Source organism: Arvicola amphibius, chromosome 18, assembly GCF_903992535.2.
Source record: "Arvicola amphibius chromosome 18, mArvAmp1.2, whole genome shotgun sequence".
In the NCBI taxonomy this organism is placed as follows: Eukaryota; Metazoa; Chordata; class Mammalia; order Rodentia; family Cricetidae; genus Arvicola; species Arvicola amphibius.
In genome coordinates, this window is record NC_052064.1 from 3,197,818 (window position 1) to 3,214,023 (window position 16,206).

Consider the following 16,206-nt stretch of genomic DNA (forward strand, 5'->3'; position numbering starts at 1 on the left):
TCCGCCTCCCTCTCCAGTCCAAAGAGCCATCAGGGTTCCCTGCCCTGTGGGAAGTCCAAGTTCCTCCCCCATCCATCCAGGCCTAGGAAGGTGAGCATCCAAACAGACTAGGTTCCCACAAAGCTAGTACATGCAGTAGAATCAAAACCCAGTGTCATTGTACTTGGCTTCTCAGTCAGCCCTCCTTGTCAGCCACATTCAGAGAGTTCGGTTTGATCACATGCTCCATCAATCCCAGTCCAGTTGGCCTTGGTGAGCTCCCATTAGATCAGTCCCATTGTCTTGGGGAATGGACGCACTCCTCACAGTCCTGATTTCCTTGCTCATGGTCTCCCTCCTTCTGCTCCCCATTTGGACCTTGGGATCTCAGTCCAGTGCTCCAATGTGGGTCTCTGTCTCTATCTCCATCCAACGCCAGATGAAGGTTCTATGGTGATATGTAAGATAATCATCAGTGTGGCTATAGTAAAGGGCCAGTTCAGGCTCCCTCTCCTCAGCTGTTCAAGGAGCAAGCTGGGAACATCTCCTTGGATGCCTGGGAACCCCTCTAGAGTTCAATCTCTTGCCTACATTCAAATGGATTCCTTAATTAAGATATATACTTCCCTGATTCCATATCTGTAGTGATGAGGCAAGCAGGCCTGTTTTTCATCCCGCCCGGATCCCACACAGTAAGCTTTACATGCGAAATAACAACACACAAATTGTATTCATTTAAATACTGCTTGAGACAATAGTTTTAGTCCCTAATTGGCTAATTCTCACATCTTGCTTTAATCCATATTTAGTAATCTGTGTAGCACCACGAGGTGGTCGCTTACCAGGAGAGATCTTAACCTGCATCCATCTCGGAGAGGAGAGTTATGGCAACTGCTTGAGGCATCTACCTCACTTCCCTTCTTCCCAGCATTCTGTTCTGTCTACTCCACAAACCCATGTTCTGACCTATCAGGCCAAGCAGTTTCTTTATTAATTAACCAATGAAACAACAGATAGATAGAAACACTCCTACATCATTTCCCCTTTTTATGTTTAAACAAAAAGGAAGGCTTTAACTTTAACATAGCAAAATTACATATAACAAAACAGTTATCAAGTAAGAATTACAGTTACAATATTTATATCTATTTTATCTTTTATCATAACAAAGGAAAACAACTATAACTATCTATCTAGTCTTCAACACCATCACATATCTACTCTTCCTCCATCCAAACTGTCCCATTCCCCCAAGCTCTCCCCATCCTCCCCTTCTCACTTCTTTCTTCCCATCTCCCTTTACCCCCATTCTACCCCCACCCCCAAGCTCTTAGTTTTTGCCTGGCAATCTTGTCTACTTCTAATATCCCTTTAAGTCTTTGAAGAAAGAAATTGAAGAGGACACCAGAAAATAGAAAGACCTCCCATGCTTTAGATGGGTAGGATCAACATAGTAAAAATGGCAATTCTACCAAAAGCAATCTATAAATTCAGCGCAATCTTCATTAAAATCCCAACAAAATTCTTCACGGACCTTGAGAGAACAATAATCAACTTTATATGGAAAAACAAAAACCCAGGATAGCCAAAACAATCTTATACAATAAAGGAACTTCTTGAGGCATTACCATCCCTTACCTCAAACTCTATTACAGAGCTACAGTATTGAAAACAGTAATGAAACACAAAACTGATTTTAGACAAGGGAGCTAAAAGTATATGATGGAAGAAAGAAAGCATCTTCAACAAATGGTGCTGGCAGAACTGGATGTCAACCTGTAGAAGAATGAAAGTAGATCCATATCTATCACCATGCACAAAACTCAAGTCCAAATGGATTAAAGACCTCAATATTAATCAGAACACACTGAGCTTGATAGAGGAGAAAGTGGGAAGTACTCTACAACAAATAGGCACAGGAGACCGTTTCCTATGTATAACCCCAGCTACACAGACATTAAGGGCAACATTTAATAAATGGGACCTCCTGAAGCTGAGCAGCTTCTGTAAAGTAAAGGACGCTGTCAATAAGACAAAAAGGCAGCCTACTGATTGGGAGAAGACCTTCACCAACCCCACAACAGACAAAGGTCTGATCTCCAAAATATATAGAGAGCTCAAGAAACTAGACTTTAAAATGCTAATTAACCCAATTTAAAAATGGGGTACTGATCTGAACAGAGAATTCTCAACTGAAGCGTTCAATGGCCAAAAATCTCTTAAGGTCATACTCAACCTCCTTAGTGATCAGGGAGATCTAATATTTTAAAATTTCATTTTGTAGAGGGTTTGTTTTGTTGTTGTCATCTTTTTTTTATTTTTTAGCTGCCTCCACAATGCCTGAACATTCAATAGCACCATCACCATCACGGTGCAGACAGCTGTTCATGGCTCTTCTCTGCACTTCCAAGAGAAACATTGCCAGATAAATCTACCTATATGTTCAGGCGTTCAGACTAGTTAAGTCATTTGGAGTGTTCTCTCAACCTGTCCTCCCATTATTACTCAATCAGAAAGCAGTTATTGACTCCCAAGGCTAAAACCAAAACCCAAAACAACAACAGATAAGAGCCTTGATGTCTCTCTCTTATTCTTTTTATTGGGAATTCAAGCCTTCCTTAAATTCCTGAAATATCCACTTTTCAAAATTTTATATTAAATCAGAATACAGAACAATGTTTTACTAAATGAAACAGAATTTCTTGTTTTTCTCATTTATCATTTACTAACAGCTAGAGAATATGAGATCACTCTTTTATATTGATTTTTTTGTCAATAGTTCTCCGATTAAAGGTCAAAATTCATGTAAACACTATAATTTTTTGCTGTCCCGTAAGTTGCCGTTAGTACTTGTTATTGGTACAGTTTCATCATCTTCCTGCAGTGTTAATATAGCTTATGTCTCCTCAAGACTCTCTCCAGGCTCTCCTGGGCTCCTGTGTCTTACATTAATGTTGCTGTTTTCTATATCAGCATCATTCGTGGAAGGCATAGACTCTGTGTGATACAAATAGGATTGTGTTCCTCTGACTCTGGCATCTGCTTGTAAGGATGGCTGCTTTGCCTCTTGTCTCTACCCAGTCCAACATGGTGGAAGTCCATTCACTGCCTCTGAGAGCCATTGTAAAGCAAATTTTTAACTTACATGTATATCTTATGTTAACCCATTTCTATTAATCTGTGCATTGACATGTAGCTGTGGCTTACAGGCAAGGTTCCAGTGCATCTCTTCCCTGGAGTGGCTATATGGCATCTCTTGACTCGGTCTCCTTTCTCCAAGCATTCAGTTTAATTTTCCACGCCTAGCTCTCTGTTCTGTCCTATCACAGACCAAGCTAACTTCTTTATTCATTAACCAGTAAACGCAACACATATACAGAAGTATTTCCCATACCATACAGGGTTCAGATATGGAATGATGACAAAATAAAAAGAATAAAAGAAATATGACTCATCCTTCAAGTAGCTCTTGTTGGAGCTCCTTAAACCACTAAGTAGTCTTGCTAATAGGTTCACATAATCTATTTAGTATATGTGTTTCTACTGATGGTTCAGGGTGAACTACATTCCTCAGAACCAGGAAGGCAGGACTCAAACCATCTTTATCTCTGTATCTCCAGCAATGACCACAGAACCTAATGCTCAGTAGGCAAAGCACAATTGAGATTAAAACTGTTGTATTTGTAACTTGAGATCTCTACACTGTTTCCTGATTGGGAGGGACTTATCTCTATTTGGTTTAAAAGATTATGGTATCATGATACAAGGGATCATTAATCTGCTTCCAAACCAGCCATTTTCAAGACTGAAAATGTCAATATTGAGTCAGGTATTATCTCTCTATGTTTGATAGCTGAGGACTGAGCACTATTCACTCTATTTTTCAGCCTTCAAAAATAGTATTGGATATATTATAATAAAAAAGGATGAAATTATATGTTTTCACCTCTGGAAATCACAATAGAGTGAAAACTATTTTATAAAAGACCTGAATTTCATCCTTTTGGCAAATATTATAAGTTTCTTAAAGCTACATTTACATAATAATGACTATACTTAAAAGAAAGCTTTAACATTGCTTTAAGTTACAGTATAATTTTACAATTAATTTTTAGGGATTTTCCTCCAATTTCAGGAAAATTTCTCATTTCTCTATTACTAAAACTAGGAAAAATAAGTGTAACACACAAGATAGATTGTTGATTTTGTTTAAGTAGTTTAACAATGATGATATTATAGTGATTTGATGCTCATTAATAAGTATTAAAATAATGGACTTACAGTTTGCTGTGACACAAGAGACAGTTTTTCAATAGATTGCAGTATAATTATGGTTTAAAACACACTTGATCAATACTATGAGAAGCAGAGGGAGTCTAGGTTATTTACTGCTGAATGACAGGGATTTTTTTTTCTGTGAATGTAAGTCATTAGCAGCAGCAGTGGCAATTAAGAGGCATCATGAGTCACCGAGCTCTGCATGTCTTTCATATTTCAATAATGGGATTAGAGTTTAAGGTTGAGTCTCGACTCATTATTTCTCTCCTTTGCCAGGCATAAAAATGGAAGAGCACCGACTCATCAGATGTTTCTACAGAGTCACAATGTGAGACCAATAGTCCATTTATTACAACTGCCTAGGTCAGCAACAAGCCTCATACAGCTCACATAGCTGTGTACGATAAACGCATAGATATCTATGACAGCGATACAAGAGAATGATCATATAATTATTTCATGATAATGGATTAAATGTAATAGTTGTTAGTTTCTTCTTCCTCCTCCTCGTCCTCTTCTTCCTTCTCATTCTCCTTCTTCATTTTAAAAGCAGGATTTTTTATTTAGAAATAAGATTTTAAAAGCATAATTCTAAAACTTACGAAGAATAGTAACAAAATTTGAAAAATATATTAGCCAGATACCCTGAAGCTAGCTTAACGGCTACACAGTAAAAACCAGCAGAACTGAAGTTTCTTTCATATAAATAAGCATTAGGAAACTGTGTAGCGATGTTTACAGAATAGGCCACAACAAATATTCTTTTTAAATTTGCATTAAGAAACTGTAAATTAAAATTAAAAAGGCTGTAGGGGTGGCTCACATCTTTAATCCCAGCACTGGAAGGTCAAAAGCAGGTAGTACTCTGTGAGTTCAAGGTCAGCCTGTTCTGCAAAGCAAGTTCGAGAATAACCCAAACTACACAGAGAAACCCTGTTTCAAAAAATAAATTAATTAGCATGAATAATAAATAATAAACAAAATTATTTACAAGAATTATTTTTACAGGTTAAAATAGACATCAAATCAGTTTTTATGCATAACCTTTCTACTGCAACATACATTTGAATACAAAATGCAAGAATAGAAGAATCCAGACACAACAAAGCTTAGATCTAACAAGAATAATGCAGCAGACAGAAGGAAGATGTGAATAAGTAAAATAAGCCCTGCGTCTCAGTTGGTATTCTGTTAATGAAGAGACATCATGACCATGCAACTCTTATAAAGACTTCACTTGCCGGGTGGCGGTGGCTCACGCCTTTAATCCCAGCACTCGGGAGGCAGAGGCAGGTGGATCTCTGTGAGTTCGAGACCAGCCTGGTCTACAAGGGCTAGCTCCAGGACAGGCTCTAAAGCTGCAGAGAAACCCTGTCTCGAAAAAACTTAAAAAAAAAATAAAAATAAATAAATAAATAAAGACTTCACTTACATGGGTTTGTCTTATGGCTGCAGAGGTCTACTCCTATATCCTCATGGCTGGAAGCATGGCAACGTTCAGGCAGACATTGGGCTGGAAAATAACTGAGATTTCTACATTTGGCTCCAGAGGCAGCAGGAAGGAAGAGACACTGGATCTGACTTGAATATTTGAAATCCCAAAGCCCACCCCCAGTGATATGCTTCTTCCAACATGGTCACACCTACTTCAACAAGGCCACACCTCCTAATTTTTCTCAAATAGATTTTTTTTACAACCAATCCCTAATGACCAAGCATTCAAATAGTTGAGCCTATGGGAAATTAACAGCCTATGGGAATCATTCTTATTCAAACCACCACAGTCTGATTTAAGATGTCCTTGACTGGGCAGAAATAATCTAGAAATCAATAGTCTTAATTTATGAGAAAAAATACACCTCAAAAAATCATTTGATTAGATTCAGGAATCAACAATATATTCCCCAAATTCAACATTCTAATAAAAAAAAACTGTTTTAAGATGCAAAGCTCAAATGAAGAAGGTGTTTTAAAGTATGCAAATTCAAGATATTAAGGTGTGTACCTGCACGTTATAAAGGTCTGAGGACAAATGCAAGCTATAAGATTATTCTCTCATTATTCTACTATTTCTAGTCTTAACATTATCAATAAAATGCTGATAAGCAGAGTACAACCACTACTATACTGCAAGATCAAGATTTTACATTCTCCTTGGTATTTTTTTAAGATACTGTTCATTGTGAAGAAAAAATAAAAATAAAAAAACATCTGTCACAGTCATTCTGGCATAAATATGTTGCCATTTATACAATGTGTTTCTGTATATATATGTGTGTGTGTGTGTGTGTGTGTGTGTGTGTGTGTGTGTGTGTAATATATGTGTGTATGTATGTGTGTGTGTGTGTTTAAAACATATGTTTTCATAAACTCGAAGAATTCAAGAATTTTCTTGTGAATTCCAGGGAGCCAAATTGAAGTAATTCACCATAAATGGGTCAGATACACCCTTCTCTCAATTATTCCAAATCTTCCTACCTTTCCCTGGTCATGACACCCTCCTCCTCAAATACCAGGACCTACAGAATTTTTTTCTTCCTAAACTTAACTTTGTCCTCTGCTCTGCCCACACCACGCCAGTTCTAAGGGACACCGGACAGTCCCACACCACAAAGTCTGGATAGAGTGAAGGAACCAGATAGTCCAGGACATGGCCAGCATCCCAGCTTTCTAAGGTCTCCCAAGATTTTAACACCCACTAATTAATAGAAGCAAACTCAATGCCTCCTACCCTTAAACTGCCACGCCAAACTCCTTGTCTTTTTATTATAAGAAAAGACGGAAATGTTATAAGTATACAGGGAAGCCTTGTGACCTGGTTACCCTTCCCCTTTAAGAGACAAGCTCCAGTCACTCCCAATCTCCCCCTTCCTGCAGAGGCAAGCTGGTTTAACTGTCTGCCCACTCTTCTTCTGAGTAGGCAGCAGCCCTCTCCCTCCCTCCTCCTGCTATCTTCTTCACTCTCTCTCTGTCCCTCTATTCCTCGCTCTTTCCTTGTTTCTCTCTTCTATCCCATACCCCCTTGCCTTCTCACACCCTTCCAATATCCACTAAATAAACTTTCCATTCCTAAGCTCTCTCCCAATACATATTTTATCTATCTGTCCCCTTACCAGCTTCAGTCTTCACCCACTGTGGGATCCACAAGGGTCACTCGTGCCAATAAATCATAACACTTATTCTATTTTCATTTTAGAAGTATGATCATTACATGCGCAAAAAATATTTCCATGATTTTTAACTTAAGAAGTTGAATTCTTCCAGAATTATTTTATTGATTAGGGGATCAATTATTCTTTACCATTTTATATTCAGCAATCCCAAGTTTCCGTTATCTTCTTTTATCTCCCTCTATGTTGTGTAATTGTGTAGATTCTGAAAATCCAATGCCCTTAAGAGAAGACTACTCTCTTCTCAGGGGAGAGGAATAAAAGATACGAAATGAAGACATATTTTGCAGAATCAGTGATGCGGGTCTTATTAGATTGCAGTAGGGAGCACACCCATCGCTGTGATGTTCCCAGTTCTACTGTGTCAGTGCTATGCCTCACCTAAGCTTGCTTCCTTCTCTTCTCTAACGCTAGACCTCATAAGTTACAAAGGTCACATTCTTAACATGCCTGGGCACAGACCTTTGCCAAGCAGTAGCAACTCCCACGGGAGTACAGATACACTCCCAGTCACTTAACATGACAAGGGTCAAACTTTTTCAAATGAATTTTTCCTAGTTAAGATTCTAAGAAAGCAGAAAAATCATCTTTGTAGAGAAATCCGGCTAAGTGCCTTCTTTTTAACCCTACGGCAAAGTGAGAACAGTTTTACATAACCATGGGTCTCTAAGGACCGTGGTAGAAATGTTCAGAGCTACTTTTGTAAACACATTTTTGACAGAAGCTAATTTATCTTTAATTTGAGGAGAGTATGTAACTTAGATTTGTTTATTTGTGACTACAAACTTTGCAAACCATAGAAATTAATTTAATTAAATAATATACTCTTTATTTTGCAAAGATATTATAATTCCTTTTGGGTTGTCAATATGTTTTTAAATCTGTGATAAAACACCCTGCCCATAAACAACATAGTAACAGAGATTGTTAGACTTGATATTCCAGTCCATCTTGGAGGAGAGGTAAAGGAAAGAATTCCATATAGTCCAGAGCACAGAGAAATAGATGCATGCCTCTTGCTACCTGCTTTCCCTATCCTGTAAAGTTCAGGCACCCCTAACAAGGAAGTGCAGCTGCCTACGGTGGGTTGAGTCTTTCTACAGTATTAACAATGAAAGAGTCCCTCAAAGTCTTGCTTAAAGGTCAACATGATTTAAACAATCCATGAATTGGTGCTGTCTTATCAAGCAATTCTTGGTTGTGGAAACTGACATTTAAAACAAGCCAGAACAATTCTTTAGCAAAGATCTAAGTGTCTTATATTTTTTGATTGTTGATTGTTTTTCTATATGCTAAACCAAATTAACCTTATATTTATTGGGAGTTATGATCTTGCACATTGCTCTAAGAGAATAAAGAGATAAATTTTGGATTTTCTATTAAAATGCCTATCTCTTTGTACTAATAGTTTTGTATTGAAAGGAATATTTAGGCTTTGAAATAATTACTCAGCTCTGGAGCTCAGAAAATTTTAAAGACAGAGATTAGGTGCTCAAAGTGTAATGATTTTAACTATGAAATCCTTGGCATAATATGAAATATAAGGAAGTTAGTCTCTAATCTTATCAAGCAAAATCTTAAACATTGAGGTAGATACAGTGAGTTGTTATATAAAAGGCAAAATTTGCAAAAGTTACAGCTGATTTTTTTCCTTTAGTTTCCAATATACACTCTCAAGAAGTAAAAGATAGATTCTTTTTGTCGCTGTAAAAGTAGAGGTAGCATAAAAACTCAATAAGGGTGAGTAGATGCCATCAGGTTGGGAAAACATTGGCTAGAAAATCATTTTAAAAATAGTCAACAAACCAGCCTGTTTGCCTTCATTCCTACATCTTCCATGTGAATGTCAATGCAAAATTATTACTTATGGGATAAACAATCAGGGAAATGGAAAAACCTGTAATTAAATAGGTATCCCAGGATCACTCTTAAGTACCATAAGAGAAAAAAATTTGAAAATTAAGGTGGCATTTTTATGGGCCCACTGACTGCATTGTAGCTAAACAATGTTTTGAAAATATTCAAGATTGATGTTTGAAATAAGGACTTTCAGAAAACCAAGGGGAAATATTGATTTTTTTTCAACTATAGAAGCAGTTAGACCTTGAGAGGCCAAGTCCTATCAACTGCCAAGCAGGAGGGTATTGATTCTTGTTACATGAAGACAAACATTGGGTCCAGCTGTTGTCTATGGTAGAACCATGTGAGCTCAAATGTAACATTAATGAAAATAATAGAAAAATTCACAATGTAGCCAGGCTCATAAAATACCTATCAGGAAAGATAAATCTTCTAGATTTTCTTCATTAAATTTGCAAGTTAGAAGTATGAAGGTTTTTGTAACTGTCTAACTGTGTGGACTAATTCTTGTCCTATGAAGCCTTACAAGGTTTAGAAACGGTAAACTTAAATTTAGGGCGAGAAATTGAATAGCAATGACTGTGTGCTTGAGCAAATGAAGTTTGTAGGTAACATAAGATTAAGAGAAAAAGAAAATGGAATCTGTCATTTCTCTGGGTTGTTATTATGCTCTACTAGTAAGATGTTTAGAAAAGATTGGTTAAAGAAACTGTTAGGTATTTTATATCATAGAATATTTAATTTTAAAATTGCATCAAAGGCATTGATTTCAACTAAGGGATGGGGGATGGGTAGCATAGAAAAGTAAAAAGTGAAGAGCTAACACCTCTGCCAGGTAAAGACACAAAGTGTATAGGTAAAATCTGAGAATATGTTCTAGCTAATAGGACCAGAAGTCTAACTGAGCATTTACTATATTTAGATATAACTGCATTGCCAGGTATTAGTATAACAAGAACTAGTAAAGGCCTAAGCATAACAAATTCCAGCCCACTCCCTAATCCCAGACCTAGAGAAAACATGTTGAGACAGCTCTTCAGTTCCTTATAGAGAGTCATCCCCATGACAGACTACAGCAGGAAAACCAGAGAGATGTATTCTCAGACTCCACCAATGGAAGATTAACATTTTCTACATCACTGATATTTTGTATTCATATATCAGAATATTATCTCAATAAGAGCTACAATGTTTATTTTGTTATTCTTCCTTGTCCAAATGAGTTGTTTTTTTTTTTTTTAATTTGGCAAACTCCACTATTTGGTTATTTTACCATTATACATAACACATGGAAGCAAGTAGCTGTCTTTTAAGCTTTTAAGCTTTAAGTCATACCCATACTCTCAAATGCACAGTTAGTGCCTGAAATACAAATGGTCAAGAATATCACATAACCTATGTATACTTAGAATTAATTTATAAAATACATGCAGTAATAATTAAAAGTAAGATGGCAATGTCTTATGTAGTAGAAGTTATATGAATATCTTATCTGTATTTATTTTTAAAAGGCAGTATCGCATCATATTGTATCGTATTTACTCTATTTCTTTTGATGATGGTGTCATGAAACAATGCTTAAGGGGTCACATGAAATTATGTAAGTGACACTTGCATATTGGTTATCCGTGACTATCTTAGTTAAATAGTGCTACAAAACAAGGGATAAATGGTTGACTGTACATGCTATCAGTCCATGGCTACAATGAACAGAAAATCTTTATAGCGTGAGGATATCTTACACTTGAATTTGGGTTCCATCCCTCAGTGACAGGTTGAGTAGCATCTTTTGGAGAATGACAGGAGGAAGTGCATGTAGTATATAGATGGGAAATGCAGGAGGACAGGAGGAAGTGCCTGTGGTATATAGATGGGAAACGCAGGAGGACAGGAGGAAGTGCATGATGTAGTATAGATGGGAAATGCATGGGGACAGGAGGAAGTGCACGTTGTAGTATAGATGGGAAATGCATGGGGACAGGAGGAAGTGCACGTTGTAGTATAGATGGGAAATGCATGGGGACAGGAGAAAGTGCACGTTGTAGTATAGATGGGGAATGCAGAGCATGAGACAGCGAGATGGCTGTAGCCTTGTGGGAAACCTGGCAGGACACTTCTGGTAAGGCTCTCACTCTCCATGCTTGTTTTATTCTTCTTTGTGACAATGGACAGAAAGTAATACAAATGTAAATTGACTCTACTCTAGTTATAAGAGCAAGTAGTTTCAGGAAGTGTTGAGTGATTAGGAGAAATAATACATCACGCTAAAGGCTTACATTATTCAAGATTTCTGCTAGTCACATGAGTGCAATCATGTGTATCTACCATCTAAGTAATCTAAATATTGGAAAGGTTAAATTAACAAGGTTATGCTCTCAATGTGATATTATAAAACAATATATAATACAAATATTTATAAATTTTATTAAATAGCTGTACATCCAGCTTGATCAAAGTCAAATGAAAAACATTCTTAAAATTCAATATCATATATATGAATTTTCTATTTTAAATATATTAGTTTAAAATGACATGATTTAATGCATTCTAATTTTAACACTGACAATATTATAAAACTACAATAAGACTGGCACAGAAAATTTCTGGTGATTTTTTTAGTTCTCCTGTTAATCTACCCGTTTAAACTAGATTTATATAAAATAATTAAATGTATCTCATCTAGTCATATAAAAAGAACATATGGATGATCTCACTAATATCAAAATAATGTATTATTTATATTAGAATTTGAATGCTTTTTTTTAGACTTTCAAAAATTGTTTTAAAAACTATAACATGGGTAGAGAGATGGTTCATTGATTAAGAACATTTACCAATCTTGCAAAGGATCTTTTTTTACACCTATGTATGGTGCCTTATTGACACTTGTAACGACAGGTCCTTTGGGTCTGACCTTCCCAGAAACCTGCAATCACACACACACATACACACACAAACATTTAGAAACTTTCAAACAATAGCTGCAACTATCAACTATGTAACATGCAATTATAACACAAGAGAATGCTCTAAAATACTAGAATTAGAAAAAATTCAACTTACACAATTTTTTACACAATACTTGATAGTTACAATTTCTAAAATTCTGAGATCTCACAGCTATCATGCATGTCTCTACTTTGAGGAATATCAGACAAGAACAACAGCTACCCTGGAAATAGCTTTATATGAACCATCCGCCTCTCAGATAGTCACCACCTTATAGATTCGGTTCAGACGTTGGTAAAGGACAAAAAGTTTAGTCCTACTTCATTAAAGCAAGCATTTTCTGCAGACTTCTTAGCTGTGAAGCAACCCAGGCTTTTATTTACTTGTTTGCTTGTTTGCTTATATTTTCAAAATAAAACCTATGTGACTGATTGCTGAGAGCTAAAGCAAGCTTCTATGATGATTTTTTCATACAAACATTAGGCTCATTGATGAACCCATCTCCCTCCTCATGTGTGGATCATATAAATCATAAAGCAGTTATATGTGGATCAGTCTACAGAGGCCATTGATGTGCCAAAGTCATTGGCACAGGAAGGTTGTACTCTGTAATCCATTTGGCCACTGGTGCTAATGCCGTGGTGTCATCACCCACGTTCCTAAATATCTAACAGAAGACATCTGGTAGACCTGAGCAAGGCAGGCCAATAATTTAGGTTCTAGAAAAGAAAATGTATTTGAAGCATCTTCTTCCCCAGTTCTTTATCTTTTTGTCTCTCCTCACTTCTCTCTTTATAATGTTATCATTTCTATCAGTTATTTTGTAACTTATAGTAACAGATGCATACACACAACATCCAATTTGATTTTGAAAAGACAAATGGACTGGCCGGCCACTCAGAGCCCAGTGTTTGGCCTAAACCTGGTACACAATGTCAGGTCACCTCTAAGCATCCTAATTCTGGTCTTGTAATTAATTCAGGCATCCAAAACCAAGAAATGCCTCTTACATCTGCAATATAGAACCTAAAATAAATAAACAAACAAAAAAGTGAAAGGTTTGTGATTGAGGTTGTAGCTGACAAGAAAGGCACAATGTTTAGAAGTTCCAAATGGATTTCTTTTGGTAGGAGAAATAATAATAGAGTAGCTTGTAATCAGTCTTTCCTTTACAATAGCACCAATGCAATGGTTCCAGGCACAGAGAATTTATTTCACAACAATGCCAAATACCTCTTTTCTTGTTCTCTTTGTTTCCAAAGCATAGTTGTGGAATATTCAAGAATTATCATTCCTGCAAAATTGTAAATAGTGACTGTAAAAATGTTTTGTAAAATTAGTTTGGATTGTCTCAGTAGTGTATATGTATGAAACTAGATTAAGCATGTAGCAATCGTTCATATTACTACCTAGACATATTTTAGGAAAACTCAAGCATTAATAGATGATGATACTTTTATGGACATTAGGTTTTCCACAGCAATGTGATGATTTACACAGTAATTTTTATGGTTCACATACGATACCCGAAGCTCATGTTTCTTTTCTGAATATAAATATTTCTTTAAGATATTTAAAGCCAGGTCCAGCTTAGCAATAACTTTTACAGAGCATGCTTTCTATATGAGTTAATACATATAAATCCCTTACAAAGATACAGGTTTTCAAAAAAAATATTTTGCTAAGGCTATCAGAAGAGCACAGGTTCAAAGTTTTGCTTGTAAAAAAAAATCATCTTATTAAATAAGTACTAAATTTAATCATTAGACACGTCCATTAGCCAAATATTAATTCATTGATTGAACAATAGTTTCAGTGGTTCCATTTTGTCACAGTCATGTCTGTATTATACAAAAGTGTTATTGGTCAATTTTATACTACTTCACAGAGATGCCTGAGACAGCTAACATAAAGAAAAAGGGTTTATAGATCTTAAGATCAAAACTCCAAAACTCCAAAGACTCGCTAGGTTTGTGCTTCCTCGTGGGTAAACTTCCGGTGAGGACAGCAGATGGCAGCACACCATTCTAAACCACGCACAGGCACAGTTGTTCATGTCCCAAGTCAGAACTGGAGTACCATCTGTTTGCGAGCATGCGTGGTGACACACATACCTTCCATAAAGGGCCACACAAGGTGCCAGTACTGTAATCTCGTAAAAAAGAAAAAAAAAAGCCTTTAACATCTAAATTCTTAGGGAATTCATTAAACTATAAAAAACGTACATGGTAAAAGGCAATGATAAGTTGACTCTAAACTAATTAAAAATACTTATTTTGATCTTGAATTTGCAATGAAAAGACAAGAAAGTTTTTGGCCTAGAGAATGAAAGTAGCAATAGATAAATAGAGATAAAGAGATAAACAATAATGGGACATTAGAAACAGGAGAGAGAGAGAGAGAGACAGACAGAAACAGGTAGACAGATAGTATTATATATATGAAATTATAAAGTATATCACAGATATTATTTGTGAGAAGATATAATAGAACCAGTAGTCAGAGCATATTTGTATAAAATAAATGATACATTTGTGAACAATTAGGAATATAAAAGTTAGGAGAACACAGCAGCCATGAATATCATATTCCCATCTCTTAAATTCTGAACTATGATAAATCTGAGATATTCATAAGAACATAGTAATGCCTGATTCCTTTTCCAAATACTGAGAAATATTAAATCTAGATTTTATGTTACTTACCCTGTATATAGTCAAGTCAGTGAAGTAGACAAACTTGAAAGTATTGCTCTCAATATAAGCTTCTTTCAACATTTACTGTACTGTCTTAGTGTGTCATTTGTCTCTTAATGTATAACAAATAGTTCCCAAACATAATGGCTTTAAATAGTAACAGTAATCTGGGTTGAGGATTAAACTCAGTGCTAGAACACCTGCCTACCATGTATATAGCAATTAAATAAAAATAGCTTACAACTCTGAGAATATGTAGGCTAGGTATTTTGGAAAGGCTTATTTGGTACCCCATTCCTATAATTACCATCAGACATCTAGAGATGCAGTTATTGGGAGACTGTACTAGAGTTAGCCTTTGAAAAGAAGTTTATTCAAAAGTCTGGCAATGTAATGCGTTTGAGCAGACTCTCTATTCTGTACTTTGTACTCTTTCTGAGACAGCTTCTTTGTGTACATGGCAGGATAACAGGATTCTTTGAGTGAAGGATCTGGAGAGTTTAAGGTGTAAACTACAATACCTCATGTCCTAGACTCATAACTTCTACCATTCAGTGTTGTTATCACAGGACATGGACAGCTGCAGTGTAAGAAAGAACAACAGTTAAAAGAGATAACTAGCTATACATGGAAAGCATAAGAGCCAGATTAATTTTCAAACTTTAGATCTCTATTATTAGCACAAAAGTTTCTATCTCTTGATTGTGTCATAGTAGAGACAGTTTTCTCTTTATTGTATCGCAAGTCAACTCAGAGCTCTTAGCTTCCAATTCTCTGTTTCACTTTACTTATGTTGCTGTAGATCTCAACAATCTGCAAACATTTATAATTTCCTTACAATAAAATCCGAGGACAAAAAACTGTAAGACCTGGATAGACTTGAGATTTTAACTCTTAGAGAAGGCTTCCACTCAAGGGCTAGGACATGTTTTAGATGGAATGTCTCCAACTGTTAAAGGCAGAAAAGTGAAGTCATGGACATGGGTTTGCTTTCTAAGCTAATATGCTATATTTAAATAATAAACAATAAATGTATAAATTCTTGTGCCTTTTTTTACTCTTATTGAAAATAGATTGTTTTTCTCACATCATATATCCTGTATGTTTTCCCCTCCTACTCATTGTACTTCTTTCCAACATTCCCTCCCATCTGGAAGTACTCCCTTTTTGTCTTTCATTAGAAAACAGTTTTTATTATTATTTTTTTTTAAGAAAACAAGCTATCTTTTTTCAGTTGACATACCAATCCCAGTTCCCACTCCTTCCCCTCCTCG

General features: G+C 36.1%; 1 long non-coding RNA gene across 1 annotated transcript; it reads right to left on the minus strand.

Moving 5' to 3' along the window:
* Positions 1-377: 377 nt before the first annotated feature.
* On the minus strand, positions 378-7,781 carry LOC119804059. The gene is made up of 3 exons (XR_005283782.1): positions 7,559-7,781; positions 5,690-5,770; positions 378-427 (listed from the first exon to the last, which is right to left on the minus strand). It is a non-coding gene; the product is annotated as an uncharacterized LOC119804059 (long non-coding RNA).
* Positions 7,782-16,206: the final 8,425 nt, after the last annotated feature.